Source organism: Ursus maritimus, unplaced genomic scaffold, assembly GCF_017311325.1.
Source record: "Ursus maritimus isolate PB19 unplaced genomic scaffold, ASM1731132v1 scaffold_34, whole genome shotgun sequence".
In the NCBI taxonomy this organism is placed as follows: Eukaryota; Metazoa; Chordata; class Mammalia; order Carnivora; family Ursidae; genus Ursus; species Ursus maritimus.
The window spans coordinates 12,900,909-12,917,315 of NW_024426008.1; positions in this window are offsets into that span (position 1 = coordinate 12,900,909).

A 16,407-nucleotide genomic window follows, 5' to 3' on the forward strand; every position below is an offset into this window, starting at 1 on the left:
TAATAAATATATATTTGGTCTTTGTCCTTGTTTCTGGCACAGATTTCTAACATCTAAGTGATGAGAGCATAAAGGTGTCTTCTGTTAAGTGAATGAGGTGACTTCTGGAAAGCTCTTAAGGAAGAGGGCTGGTGGTCAAGAGAACCAACCATGTGATGAGAAGGTTGCAGCTTTCAGTCCCAGCCCCCTGACTTTGCAGGGAAGGGTGACTAATGGCCAATGATTTAACAGCTCAAGCCCATGTAGTAAAGCCTCCCTACAAAAACAAAGAGAGAAGTCTGGACAACTTCTAGGCTGATGAGCACATGGAGCTTTAGGGAGACTGGCACACTGGGGGAGGGCACAGAACCCCCCCACACTTCTCCCATACCTTGTTCTGTGCAGTTGTATCCGTTTATGATAATCTAGTAAGTGAAATGTTCCTCCTAGTTCTGGGAGCTCTTCTACCAAATTAATCCAATCCCAGGAGAAGGTTGTTGGAACCTCCGATCTATGGCCTCTTGGTCAGAAGCACAGGTGACAACCTACACTTGGGATTGACTTCTGAAATTGGGGTAGGGGGCAGGCTTGTGGGGCTGAGCCCTTGACCTGTGGGAACTGATGCTATGTCTGCGGAGACAGTGTCAGAATTGAGTTAATGGTAGGACACCCAGCAGGTGTCAGAGAATTGTTTGTTGGTGATATGTGGGAAACTACCCCCCTCCCCCGACACACACACACACACACACACACACACACACACACACACTGAAAATTGCCTCAGAACATCTTTTACACTCTGGAAACATAAGAGAGCAAAGCCAGAAAGAAGAAAATATGAGATTCAGGAAAATAATAAATCTAATCCAGGAGAGCAGCGAAGGGAAGTTACCTGAGGTGGTAAATTCACAACAGAAAGCGAGCAAACTTCAGATTCTAGAAGAACTCTCGTGGGGGGGGGGGGAACACTGAAAGTTTTCCAGTGCCTCTCAACCTTTCTCATATCATGGCACAAATAAAAAAATGGTGATCCATAATATACATCAGGTATACTGAAGTAAACGGAGGAGGCTACATGCCCCTGGAAGCCAACCTCTCTGTGTGCCTTGAGCCTTGGGTCCTCCTGGCTGACCTGGAGGCTGAGGGATCGAGAACCTGGCTAATATGGAATCCATTCATGAAATCAGTTGTTGGGGAGCTCTAAATTACACAATGTGATTAACATTTGGTGTGACTTGATAATATAATAGGATAATTGCTGGTTTACTTTTAAAAAGAGAGAGAATCTGAACTTTGGAGTCGAATAATTGCCTTGTAGTGACATTGACTCATTGAGGAAAAACATGTAATCTGGGCACACTATTTGAGTCTGCAGCAAAAAAATAGTTACATAGTTATAATATTTATTGATTTTCACCTTTTTAGAATCAACCATGGTAAATCAAGGGAAAGGATGTAAAATGTAAATATCCTTAATATTGGCCACATTAAAAGACAGACAAAGCTAATGGAGGTTGAGGGATACAAGAGGCTGAGGATCATGGAGAGAGAACTAATGACTTTATTTTATGAATTTGGGAACCAAGAGATACTGTTCGTAAAGGGAGAGCCTTTCCCCAGACTTCTGCCATCTGCTTCAGCTACTGGGTTCTCAAAGAAAGGAAATATCAAGACTTTCACTCTTTGGATGTCCTTCACTGAGAAAGAAGCAATGTGAAAAGAAGTGCCACCCCAAGGCACCAAAGGGTGAAAATTAAAAGCAACTAAAAACGGCACTGGAAAACTCCCAAGGAAAGAAGACACGAGGAAGATTTCATATTTCTGTTGCCAAATTGCTATTAGGAATTCGATAAATGTTAAATGCTGAGCGGGAGAGAGAATGTGTATGAATGTTAGTCTGTGGTTTATTAAAGAAGAAACAAAAAACAGGTTTAAATTCCTATTTGAGGGGAGCCCGGGGGGCTCAATCAGTTAATCATCCTACTCTTGATCTCAGTTCAGGTCCTGATCTCAGGGTCATGAGTTCAAGCCCCACATTGGGGGAAAAAAAGTCCTATTTGAAACTTCACAGAGGGACTATATAATATGGAGAGTGGTAGGAGAGATGGGTAATGATATATAAAAGCTAAATCCTTTTGGTTCATGGCAGGAAGTCAATAGACAATGCCTAAATTTAATATATCAAGAAACTGTACCATAAGCATATAATTTAGCATATGAAGTAAGCACCAGAATAAGTAAAAATTGAAGAAATTTCCTACTGTGTCCCCAATACCTAGAACAGTGACTGGCTTATTGTACACGCTCAATAAATATCTACTGAACAAATGCATTTCCTCAATAAGGTGCAATCATGGGGGGAGGGGCTGAGGGAATTTGATACTGATGCTTATGTCCCTTCTAAACCTGGAGTAGTTCCATTTCTGCGCCTCTCTCCTTGCAAACAGAATTCGAATTACTAGTCCTCGGGGAATATGGTGCCATCTCTAACTACGGGGTAAATCCCGATCAGTCTTAACGAATCATGGCAATCCTATGCCGCTAGCCAGTGATTGGATTAGAGGTTGTCATGTGGTCCAGTTCTGCCCAATGAGATTTGAAGGGTGGATTCTTGGGAGACTGTTCTCCTCTTCCTCTCAAAGTTGACACGTCTGAATTTGATGCCTGGACTGATATAGTTCTCTCAAGACCAAGAAGCAGCTAGTCTGAGAGAAAAAAACCAACCTCCACAGAATGGCAGGGCATGGAAAGAAGCTGAGTCAATGACATCACTGAGCTCTCGGTTAGACAACCGTATCTCAACATGATTTGTATGTGACATATTAAATTTCCTTTTTTGTTCCAAGTAGTTGAGTTAGGGGCTACTGTTATTTATTCTCGAGGCATAACAACAGATAAGGGTCTTTCTGTATCTTCTGATATCAGTAAACATATGCCTGTGCTAATGTTTATGAAAATAAAAAATAAAGCTGGGAATAATTTCATCCTATTACAATAGAAGACTATTTTTAAAGATCTGTGTTTAAATCATCGTGTCCTCTAAATTTCGGTGGCCGGGTTTCCAGCCCATTATCCTCCCCTTTATTTTCACTGTGATTTTTGTTTTCCAAGACAAATTTGTAACAAAAGTTCTTCTCCTCCAATCTGATAACCTCAGAAATTTCACCACAATAAATTCTAGTTGGAAGGGCAGACCTCTTCCTGAAAACAAAGAGGAAACAGAGAATATGGCTACATTTGCCTATTTCATTTTCTTATCATGATATTTATTCTTTCAACAAAGTGTGAGACAAAGTCAACAGCTGAGAAGGAAGGAAAGAAAATGAGTACAAGATACAAAGTGAAAGGAAAGGCATAAAAGAGTCATCTCAAGAACTAAAGGAAATAAATTACAGATGTAAAAGGATTTTGAATGGGATATTTCCTATTATTTCAGAATTTCACTTAGAGCCCAAAAGCTGAGAGAAGTTGAAGTGTCTGCTAGACCCTTATATGAAGGGTTTACAAAAAGTAGCAAAATGGCTTAGTAATCATGTTATACAGATCTAACCCTGGTCAAACAATGCACGAAGGAGGATTGTTTGAAAGGGAATTTAGAGAAAAGGAGTTTGTAATTAATCAATTTAGGTTAATTTTACTGCTCTCCACATAGATAGTAGAAGGTTTGTAGGGCCCAAGGGAGCCATCGGAGGGAGTCTCAAGGAAAAAAAAAGAGAAAGAGAGCCGAAAGCAGATCATGCTTTGAACAGGTGCTTGCTTCTTGCATTCACCTGTTCACGACGAGAGCACAAGAAAAGAGCTCAGTACAGGAATCATCCTGAAATGTGCTGATCCAGCAGACCAAGGCTTGTGCTGTTTATTGCAGGATGAGTGGCCGCTTATAGAGGGGGGTCAGATATGAATACTCGGATAGCATTTTTGCTCCAAGAATTCTCCGCCTTTAAGGCACAGGGAGCTCAAGGCTTAAAGGGGCTCCTGGGTGGCTCAGTTGGGTAAGTGTTTGCCTTCCGCTCAGGTCATGATCTTGGGGTCCTGGGATTTAGCCCTGCATCTGGCTCCTTGCTCAGCGGGGAGCCTGCTTCTTCCTCTGCCCCTCCCCCTTGCTCGTGCTTGCTCTCTCTCTCTCAAATAAATAAATAAAATCTTTACAGGAAAAAAAAGCTGTTTCCTTACCTCTTGTCATGGAGGTGGTGGAGGTGGTAGGCGGTGGTAGAAACTGAGGTGGTGGGTTGCCCTCCGCTGGGGGAGGGGTTCACTACAGACAACAGAAGAGCCGGCAATTTGAATACCTGACCTGACAGAGGTCAACTGACAGACAAGCAACAACTATCATTAGCCTTAGCTGAGTGATAAGGTCTTTCCCTATTTTCAAGTCATTCACCCTCTCCTGATCTTGAGCCTCCAGGAGCCAGAAGAAACCTGACAAGGTTGGGGTGGGAGTAGGGGTAGGGAAGAGAGAAACAGAAGAGCAGGGTGAAGAAACATTGAAAATACACACTACGCTCTTCTCTCCCCACTGAATATCCTCAAATTGTGGGTTTGTCCTGAGCTGGGGAATAGGAGGAACTTTGAACTGAGTGACGAGCTTGAGTTGTAATTTAGACCAGACTACACTTTTCCTTTGACCTGAGAATGTGTCTGTTTATGGCTGAAAGTGGTCAGAGAGCATAGAATATGCCTGAGATGATACCAGTGGGTGAAGAAGAGAGATCCTACTCACTAGATTGGAAAGCAGCAGCTGAAGAAAAGAAAAGATCTTTCTGCTTTGTCCCTGGGAGAAGTCTATTCATTAAACCTGCCACCCTCTGAAGGCATGGCAACAAGAGTGCCAAACAGGGCCCATTTGGGGTTTCTAGTCATGGATTTCAGGTGATGCCAGTCAGCCATATTGTGATTACCCCCCCCCCCCCCGCCTCAATATTCTGCTCCTCCAGGTTAGGCACAGAAGTAAAGAAGTAAGCTGGGTTTGGCCAAGGTTGAGATTTTGCTATTTGAATACATAGGGAGTGAGGAGAAGTGAGCTGAAGATATTTTCAAGGAAGTCACTACAGTGAGGGATTAAGAATGGAATCCATGTGGAGTGGGGAGGAATAAAGAGACAACAGGGGGAGGGGTAGAGTAAAGGAGGTGGAGTTACCGGGCAGAGGCATCAACCCAAGGCAAGAACTGCCACAGTTAGGAAACTACTGGAAATAACTGGAAGAATAAGTTGTGGTATCCAAGAATGATTTGGTTAACATGGAAACTTCAGAGCCTATACAATTTGTGATGGTGGCAAGATTTAGGATGAGGCTGGTTGGATGAAAAGTCATGGGAGATGAGGCAGTTAAGTAACTGAGTGGTTAAAAGTGTAATTTTATGGATTAGTTAAAACTGGTTTGAGTTAGTTTTAACTTCAAAGAGTGATCATGTTTTCAGTTTAAGTTTGATCCATGATGAACCAAAAGACTTATCCATTTGTAATTGTATACCACATTGGTTTTATCCACCATGTTAAACATAGTTAATGTAATAGCTAATTTAAAAATACTTACATTAAATTAGGCAGTATATTAGTATGAAGTATTGTTTTTCACTTTGATTAGTAACTCAGAAGATTAGACTAGATTGACAGTGACCTTGACTTTATTTAGAAAATCCATGCAAGTGTTAAGGAATATTCTCACCAGTTAGAGAAGCCTTTTGAAGAACATACAAAATGGTTTCACCAAATGAGTCAATCCGTTGTAAGGATAATAAAAATCACAGGAACCCATAGTGCTTTCTTCTCTTCCAAAATATGAAAATTGTCCTGTGGTTTCAATTTACCCCTGCAAGGTTTGACCATTTTTCTTAGTATGAAAGATCTTCTACTCAGACTATACCTTATAAGCCTTACATCTCATTTGGTCCATTTGATGGTATTGTTTCTCAGCTAGAAGCCTATACCTTTGTGATCACCTTCGCACAGACAAAAAATACCTTCCTTATAACTAAATGAACTTGTTGAATTTGTTCACAGAACTGAAGCACTGTCTACCAGTGAAAACATATTTCCATCAACACTCTGAGAATCATTTATGTCATCAAGTAAAAAGGTGCAAGAGACTGAAAGGGATACGGTTGGATCCTCCCTTCCCTCCTTTCAAGTGAGGTGGACAATAGCACTCTGACCATCCCAATTGTGGGTTTTAAGTCATGAGCACTATGTTTTAAGATCTGAATACCCCTCCCTAATGGTTATAACCACATGGTACTAGAACATCTTCTGCTTTGTTATACCATATCCATGAATACAGCCCATCCAATGATCATAAATTACGAAGACCAAAAAAGAATTTGAAAACATATCAATTTGTTATAAAGCTACTTAACATCTGGATGTTTCATTACTCATATTATTGGTGCTTTAACATAAACCAATATTCATCTCAAGTACAGTTTTAGAATCCTACATCTGAAGCATCTGGGTTATTTTCAAAGTGCAGAATCCAGGATCAGACCACAACCTAAATGATTTAGACTCTCCAAGCGGGAGGGAAGGCCTGGGAATCTGCAATTAAAAAAAATTCCCCCAGCAAGTTTTTACACAGGAGACAGTTTGGGAACTGTCTTTTAATTGAGATAAAGTATCTTTATCCCAATAAATCAGGAAAACCAGGCATTTAAATTACAGATTTTAAAAAGCACATATATTTAAGTGCATATGTGAAGTCAAAATTAGATAAATAAAGGCTCTTCAACAATTGTCCTTTGAAGTATTGAAGTGGGCTTATTTCTATAGGATTTATCAATGACCTAGCTTTATGGACAAATTCAAATGGAGAATGGAAAAACAGCTGGATAATTCAATCTCCCTCTCTCTCTTTCTCTGTCTCAAATTCAAATCCCTTTATTCTTACCATCTGAAGGTTTGGGTCTGAGTCATCCAAAACAATTTCCTTAATTCTGATTTTCCATTTCCCTATGTAAACTTTGGACCAAAAAAATAAGAACAAAATTATTCCAGACTCTGGTGAGAAGTGAAAGGTTGCATTGTAAATTAGAATTCAAGTACATTTTTTAAAAAAAATAATTTGTTGGAGAGAGAGAGGGAGAGAGAGGGAGAGAGAGAACACATGTGAGCAGGGGGAAGGACAGAGAGAGAGAATCTCAAGCAGCCCCCCCCCCCCCAGAGCGTGGGGCCCAACGCAGGGCTCGATCTCATGACCCTGAGATTATGATCTCAGCTGAAATTAAAAGTTGGAGGCCTAACCCACTAAGCCACCCAGGTGCCCCAGAATTCAACTACATTTAAGGTCACTTTCCCCTCCCTGGATTCTTCTGCTCAAATGATCCTCTTTGTCTCCTGCCGCATCAGCCTTCCTTGGCTCTTCTCAACCTCTGTTACCTGATCAAGGGGAGTCATGAGCATTTCAGCTTTTTCTCAATTTTTGACTCTGACTATCACTTATCTTCCTGCCCAAGGTCACTCACCTCATTTTTAATTTGCACAGACCTATTCTACTTGCAGAGATTAGAATTTTTTCCTGGCTCCTTGAAATGTGCTTTCTGTATTCTTAAGTGTTTGTCTTTCAAGACTTTGTAGCCTCATTGGTTCTCCCCCTGAACCTGAGCAAAGTAGATCAGCTACAGAGGGAACATTTGCAGTCAATTTAGAGATTTTAAAGTTTGGTTCTCTGTGCTTTTTAGAGGAGCCATTCAGCTTTTCAATCTTTTCATGTAGATAGTTGCTCCAGGAAGAGATGGCAGACTAATTAGTTTTAGAAATTGGCTCATCAGAAAATGGAAAGACTCAATGGCCATTTATATCATCTAAAACAACTCACTTCCCCCCCAACAATCCTTGTGTGTCTGCGTGTGTGTGTGTGTGTGCGCATGTCTGTGCACGTTTACAAACAGAGAGGAGAGAGAGAATATGACAGTGAGAGAGAGAAAGAACATCTACTTCTTGTCAAGCACTATGATGATTGCCCTGGGATGCACAGAGATAATTACAAAACACTCTGTACTTTCAGAGGTGTTTTCAACATAAATTTGGAAGCAGATATGTCCACAAACACTAAGAGGAAACTAAAAAAAAAGAGGCCCAAGTGGCACTGCTGAATCTAGGTTTTCCCTGCACAGCTGCATGGAAGGAGCCAAGGGTTTGGGGGCACACGCACCTGATTTCACATCCCAGCTCAGCTTTTCTGTGACCTCGGAGAAGTGGTTACCATTTGCTGAGCCTCAGTTCCTATGTCTCTAGAGGACAGGCTCGAGAGTACCAGTTACTCCATACTTTATTTTCATTTATGTATGAAAAGGCCATCAGATCAAGAGACAGGTGACACTGAAAAGAAAGTTGTTATAATTACAGATCCCAAGAGGGATCCCACATGGAAAGAACTGGGGTGGATAGGAGGCAGAGGGGGCGAGATCCGTGGGCAAGAGCCCTTATTGTGGTTTACCTTTAAAAGACACACTTATGGGGGTGCCTGGGTGGCTCAGATTACGTGTCTGCCTTTAGCTCAGGTCATGATTCCAGGGTCCTGGGATGGAGCCTCGCGTTGGGCTCCCCGGTCAGTGGGGAGCCTGCTTCTCCCTTTCCCTCCGCCCTGCCCCCACTCGTTCCCTTTCTCTCTCTCTCCCCTCTCTCTCTCAAATAAATAAATAAATAAATAAATAAATAAATAAATAAAATCTTTTTAAAAATTAAAGAAAAAAATAAATAAAAGACACACTTACGGGTCAATTGCTCACTACCTTAAGGAATTGGTTAGCTCTTGGAGGGGCAGTCCCTCCGGGATCAGCACAGCCTTGGTTGTCAAAGCATCAGAATTCAGAAAATAAAAGATGTGTTAACACTCCTCAGAGTCTAGATAAGACTGGAACTCCTGCCCCTGCCACAATCCATGGAAGTTCAAAACCCTCCCTGGGAGTTCTGTTTTCAAGAAAGCTAACATTTTATTCTCAGAGTAATCCTGATCTCTGGGCTTCTGCATGTTTGCATGTTGCTTTTGTTCTATACCATATAATTGCAACGTAGAATGCCGTATATTCAATCAAAGAATCGTTGGATGCTGCATCAGATACTAATGAGGTACTATATGCTGGCTAACTGAACATAAAAAAATAAGAATTAAAAATTATTAACCATTAAAAAAAAAGAATGCAATTTTCTCTTCAGTTTTGGGGTAGAGAAGGAGTGGTCACGTCAAATATGCTTTTGGAAAACTAGCAATCTCTACTCAGATGGGCGAAGGTGGGTATCTAAAGGGGTCACATCATCTTGGGTCTATCATCTTACTGGCTCTTCTCTTCTTGTCCCCTTCTCCTTGCCAGATTGTCCCCCACAACTCCAAATGTCTCTTCTCTTGTACAAAGTAATTTCCTCTCCCTATCACGTTTTTGCTCTAGCCAGTGGGTCTTATCCACTTTCTTGTGTAGACCAAAGTTGATTCACGTGGTGTCTTTCCAAAAGAAGATAGTTTTTCTTGCTAAGAGTTCTGGTACCACCTGTTAGGAATAAATCTTCTGTACCTCCCAGACTCACATGTGACACAGAGCAAGATACTAAGCTTTGTGAAGGAAATATATACCGTACGGTGTCCATAGGGACTAAGCAAGAAGAAGGGACCCTGGGATTTTGAGAAGAGCGAAAGGATTTACCAGAAAGTTGCCTTAGCCAGAGGACTTCCATAACTGCATCTCCTTTGTTGATGAATTCCACAAATATTTTTTGGGTGCTTACTATGTGCCAAGAGGCAATCAGCTACATGCTGGGGAATTGAAAGATAAATAGGACATGATTTGAGGAGCAAATGCCCAGGAGGAAAGATAGATACATAAACAGATAGGCAGGAGGCCGTGCTATGAGAGAAGACCACAAAAAGTTGGAGTGATTTGTACACACAAGCCCCAGCCTCTCCCAAATATTTGGAGGCTAGGAAGAGTACAGATGAGGAGGCCCATGTATCCTCTCTCTCAATATTTCAAGTATATAAATTGAGCTAACAGACTGCTAAATCAAACATGCTCTACTCTTCTCATGTGACAATTAGAACTTCATAAGATCTGAAAGCCCAGGTCTGAGTTTGGAATTCTCAGACTTCTGAGACCCAGTGGCTCCCAGTCCAAGGCCCTTGGCATTCTTCTCACCTTTTTAGTCCCGATTCCTTTTCATACTTGCTCCCATGCACGTGGACACCCAGGCCATGTGTATAAGTTCCAGCCGCAATCGCCACAAACAGCTGTCCTTATTCACCACTGAGTCCAGGCTATACCCACCAGGGGAGCCATTTTTTTCCTTAGGAGCAAAGCCCAAAGGAATAGACCCATTCAGGCTCTGAAAGTAGGGTCAAGGCCATTTAGACAGAAATTCCAGAGTCCTAAATATCAGGAGAAGGTCTAGAATGGGGGGTGGGAATCTTTGGACTGACCTACCCTATCGGCTCCAGCAACTCTAACCTATAGTACGAGGCACAACCAGATGAGGATTACCAAGAGGCTTTCTGAATGAAGCGTGGTCACTCTCTTGCCTGGGTCAAGATGAAATATCGCTTAGCCATTTCATCATATTTTCTCAAGAGGAATCACCCTAAAATTCATGCAGCATCCCAGTTTTGGATGCACTGGTTTTCTGCGAGGGTAGAACAAGTGTGCTGATTTGATTCCTAGTTCCCACATGATGGATCCTTGAAGACATATTACTTCTAGACTCGTGAAGCATTACGATTCTATTTTCCAATGGCTATGGTGGCTCATAAGCTACCACCAGGGAAGAGAGAACAGGAAGAAATTCTTCTTTTTGGCTGCAAATCCCAGTTTAGAGTCTAAAGTAGAATAGGGCCATCTTCAAAGACAAAGGACCATGTGTTTCCAAGCATTTCTTTCAACCAGGCGTTTTCCTACCAACTACCTGTTTTCATTTACGACCATCTGCAGGCCAGACTTGTCCTGAATTGGTTTGTCTCAGGGTCACAAGGAAATGACACAGCTCAGATCGAGCCAAAGCAGGGTGATGCCTTCACTGCAGGTGTGCTGCATCGGCCCTCCCGCCATCTTGTCTTCACCTCAATTCCCGGTCATGCTTGGCTTTCTGCATGTTTTTCAATCTTTCTTTTGATTTTTCTCTCTCAGTGTCTGCAGATCTTCCAGTTGCTCACCATCCTTATCAATTTCTGGACACTTGCCATGTTTTGTTCTCTAGTATTTATATCCTCCTGGCTTCTGTTGGCTCCTAGGCCTGATATATTGCTGTCTTGACCCCTAAGTTTCTTGTGGTTTGTGAGGAGCTAAGGCAGCCTCATCACCCTACCCAGTCCCTGGCCTGTAGCTACCCAGGCATTAGCTAGTGGAGTGAAAGCAAACGACAAGTCGACAAGTCGTGTCTTGAAGCAAATCCCCTCCTCCTTTCTTAATTCTCTTGTATTAGAGTGGCAGGAATGAGAGGATTTTCTCTCTCATTTATTTGGCTGCCTCTTTTCCAATAACCTTTTCCTCCACTCAACCCCAAGAAACCCATTTCCACCCCATCATACTGTGGGTATCAGTGTTATGAAGGACCGCTCTGTCTTCAAATCATGAATCTAAACATATGACCCTTTGACCATGACCTCATCGTCCCAACTACTCCCACTTTGGATTCATCAGAACTGCTAGTCTCCTGGCCCCTCTCTGCTAAGCAATCCTCCAGCCTGTTAATTTCTTCACTTCCCTCCTATACAGTTTGTATGCCATAATCCTTTTTTCCAAAACCACTCTCATTGATATCCCAGACTCCTTTGTGCCTTTGCATTTTGTCACATCCAACCTGGGATCAACCCCGCTATCCAGCTTTCACACTTAAGCATCTGACAATTGCTGGAGAAGAACACCACAAAGCAAATTGTTATCACTATAAATCCATAATCACTAACCTCAAGCGAGCCCTCAACACTGCCCATGAATCCTACCTATATCTCCTAGCCAACTGGCCTGGCCCTCTCCCTTCACAATTTTTCCCAAAACCAAGATGATGCCTACCCAGCTTGACCCTACGGTGTATAAACAGCCATCTTTGTTCCTTCCTTCGTGGAGACAATGGAAGCTGTAAGAAAGAAAACTCCCTTCAAGTTTTAGTTACCAAGTCTATAAACCTCCCTAATGTTCTCAGGAGAACGACCAACACACCAACACAGCCTGCCCCACATCCCACAAGCTCTCGGCCTTCATGCTTCAGCCACACTGGTCTTCTTTTAGGCCCCCTAATGTCATGTCTGAACTTCCCTGATGACAAGAACCACTCAAGTTAGTTGACAAGCTAAAGTTTCCAAGCATACTAGATAATACCTCAAGGGGAAGAGGCTAGAGAACGATGTACTTAAAAAGAGCTTCAGGTCACTCTTACTATCAGGAAAGATTGAAAAACACAACCTATAGCCTTTTCACGATCCTAGGAATCTCTTTCTCCTTTTCTCCCCCATCCCTCTTCCCACCACACCAGACTTACTCTTCCTTATCTTCCAAATTTCTACTCAAGCAGAACACCAGCAGGAAAGCCTTTCTTCACAACCCTCAGCCCCACCAACACCAAGTTCAGGAGGTGTCCTTTGTCATCTACTCTCATTGGACCACATCCCTCCTTCATGAAACTCATCCCATCACTCATTGTGTGATTATCTGGTAACTGTCTCTCACCTTACTGGACTGTGAGGTCAGGTACCATATCTATTGTCATTGTCATCATTTCTACAATTATCTAGGCAGTACATAGTAATCAATGTGGAATAAACTAAAGAATTAATTGGCTCAAAATTGACAAGAGATATCAATGATTAACAAATCGCAACCTCAACGGAAAGTATTGCAGCCTCTACTTGGATATTTTTAATTCTGGGAAGTCTGTCCCATTGTTGGACAATGTTAGAAAATTCACTTTTCTATTAAATTCAAGCCTGCCTCCGTGTAACTTCCCACACCAATGCTTACAGTTCAGCCTTGTGGGAAGTATGATCTGTTTCTTCTTAATGATATTCCCTTCCAATATTTGAATACTTTAAGCATGTGTCCCCTGTTTTTTCTTCTGCAACATGAATAAATACATTTGCATCAGCAGTTCTTGATTTGAAATAGTTCTCAGACTTAACTATCCCCTGTCCAGTTTGAACACACTCTAATAAACACAGAAACAAGACAGAGACCACAGAGCCAGGAAGCTCTCATGTTTTCAGGATAGTAGCTTTAAGTCATTACTTTGAGATGATGAGGCTGTCTCCCTCCTTCTACTGGCCACAGTTTAAATGACAGAGTCATTACAAATTACCAAACTGCATATCTCCAAGAAGGATGGTATTTATAAGGTGATGAATCCACAGGACACATGGGATTTATTACAAGTACTTTTATTGGAGCAATTTGTTGACAAATGCCCAAAAAGAAGGACAGAGTGATCAGTAATAATAAAACCTTATGAAGATCATTTCCCCAAATGCTGTCTGAGAGAGAAAGTGAGTCAGATTCCTTAACCGAATCTAGGTTTTCTGTACCTTTCCGCAAGTAGTTTTTATATGTCATCTCTGGAGAAATTTCAGATGTTTCAAATCTAAACCTTTATCAAAGCTGTGATTTATAAAAATAGCAAAGGGCTTCTATTTATCTTTATTCGCTAATCCTAGCCAGCTGCTGAGAAGAATTGGAGTTTAAATCCTATTACTCTCCTGTGGCCCCCACCTCCCAGGCCATTATGTCAAGTTGATACAATTACTTCGGGAATGAACGAGGAGGCTGTCACACTGACTGACTGTTTCCAGTGCTCAGGAAAAGGAGATAGTTTGGTCTTCTAGATTAAGAGAATTATGTGTCCCCCCTAATAGCTGGAAACCTTTCCCAGGGTCATTCTTTCAGGCTGCCCTGAAAACCAGAGGCAGAAAGGACCATGTCATTGCTAGGCTTGGGCCCAGGGGACCAAATGTCACTTAAGACAGAGTGTTGAGAGCTACTTAACATGGTATGGTATTTAAGATAGTGACGCTACTAACTTACAGTAAAACATGGCAATAAATGACAGCCTACAATTTGTGCCTAACCAAATTGCTCATTGGGTCAGGATGATGCAGGACAATACTGATCCAGTATTTTTAAACTGAGAAAATCAGGGACAGACCTGGGGCACTTGCTATGGGACTGATTTATAAGAAAGAGGATCCGCAATCAGAATTGACAAAAATTGCAATTCTGTCATACTCTAGAAACTTCACACTGCCTCATACCCAACCTCCCGCCCTACCTCCCTTCGTTCCTTCCCTCCTTGCATTTCTTAATTTCTAAGAAATTTTTAACATTTACGTAATTTAAAAAGTCAAAACTAAATAAAGTTATTCTCAAAGAGATCACACTTCTACCCCAATTCTATTCCTTGATGCCCACTGACCTCCCATAATCATTTTCATTTGTTTCTGGTTTATACTTCTCGTACAACTTCTTACCAAGAAAAAATACATATTTATATTTCACTTATCGACATATCCTGGAAATCAGTCTATCAGCTCCCAGAGATCGTCCTCATTCTCTCTCACAACTGCGGAGTACCACATCGTGTGAATGTCCCACCACTTCTTCACTTAATCTCTTAAGAACAGACATGTTGTTTCCAATATTTTGTTTATATAAATAATGCCACAGTGATGAATCTATTGCATGTGTTTTTGTTTTTCGTGTTTGTGGAGTGTATCTTCTGGCTAAAATTCCCAAAGGAGGGGTGTTTTATAAAAGGACACGTGTATGAACTTGTGTTAAGCATTGCCAAATTTTGCACCACGGCTTTGCATCCCTTCACACTCAAGAGAAGAAATGGTTTTGAGTGGCAGAGTGTTTGGGAAGGAATGGGGTGGGGATGGAGACAGGAGGAGGACTCTTCTCTGATGGCCTTTACAAACCTCTTTGCCCTGTCCAGGCTGCCGTGTGGTTAAAGCTCTTTCGCCAAGAGCGCTTTCCCCTAAATTTGCTGTTTTACCTTCAGGAAGCCACTGATAGCTGGACCTAAAAGTTGGTGGTCCCAGCTCTGTTGTACACTCCCAGAGTCTTCTCTCTGACTGCAGACTCCTCCCAGGCGAGGCCAACACAGAGACGAGGAAAAGCCCCTAAGAGCCTACAACAGCACCTACGTTTACTGGCCGCTCACCATGTGTCTCACGCTGTGCTGAGCTCCTCTGTGCTCCAGACCCCGCCCTTCTCACCTTCTCCTAGACTTCCTGCTCTATGTTTTATAACATCAATTTCCACACCACCACCCTCTCCCCCACACCCACTGGCCATTTACCATCAGTAGACTAACATTGTATAACACCTTCCAGTTTTAAAAAGGAAAAGAAACCCTCCTTGAGCTCCCATCTGTCTCGTTACTGCCTAGTTTTTGCTCTCTTCTTAGCCCAACTTTTCAGAGGGGTTATTCTCACTTCCTCATTTCCCCTGGCATAACTCCGTGTATTCTAGGGTGTCTTTCTCCTCCAGTTTCAGTCTTCTCTTGTTTCAAGTGACCAACAAACACCATGTTGCCTGTTCTCGTGGGTGTTTCCCTCTCACTTCCAAGATCCTTTGGCAAGGTCGACACTGCTGGTTCCCCTTCTCCTTGAACTGCTCTTCTTTCATAGCTCCTAAAAACATAATGTCTCTACTTCTTCTTCCCTTTTGGACTTCTTCTGATGGTTTTTCCTGTGGGACCTGCACTTGTGACTTCCCAATCATGGAGTTCCCTAGGACTCAGAACTACACCATTTTATTATCTCTTCTCTCTCTAGCAAATCTCACCTGTTCTTGTGGCCTTTCCTAATGATGCCCATATTTACTTCTCTCTAGCCAGCCCTCCTCCTTGGGCTCTAAACTCACTATCTGACAGCTCTGCTTTGTCGCTTTACCAACATCTCAGTACAGGGTGTCCAAAAGGGAACTCCCAATACTCGCCCCTAAACCTATGACCCCAACGTAGGGGCCATCCTTAAGTTTACCACTGCCTTCACTTCCCACAGACGGTTCATTAGCGAATTCTGCTTTTTCTGCCCCAAAGATGTTTCACAGTCAGTTGGATCTCCCCACTTTCCTGCCTCGACTCTAGGCCAGGGGTCACGATCTCTTGCCTGAACTACTGCAACATGCGATTGACCGACCTTCCCTCTTGCGCTCCGGCCCCTCAGTCCTTCATCAAATGGCTGGAGAGATGTTCTAGACACAAATCAGGTCAAGTGCAGTAGCTTTTGCTTGGACTCAGAATAACCAAACTCTTAAGGCCTTTGCATGTCTAGCCATTGGCTACTTCTCCAGTGGTCATCTCGTCCTACTGCTACCGCTATTGACTTTCTTTCTGTTCCTCAGATGCACTGAGGCTCTTCTCTGCCTCTCTGCATACTTTCGTTTTGTCCTTAAGATTCAGCATAAGTGTCACTTTTATAAGAAAGCCTCCCCGGAGCTCCTTATAAAGGACATAGCTTCTAA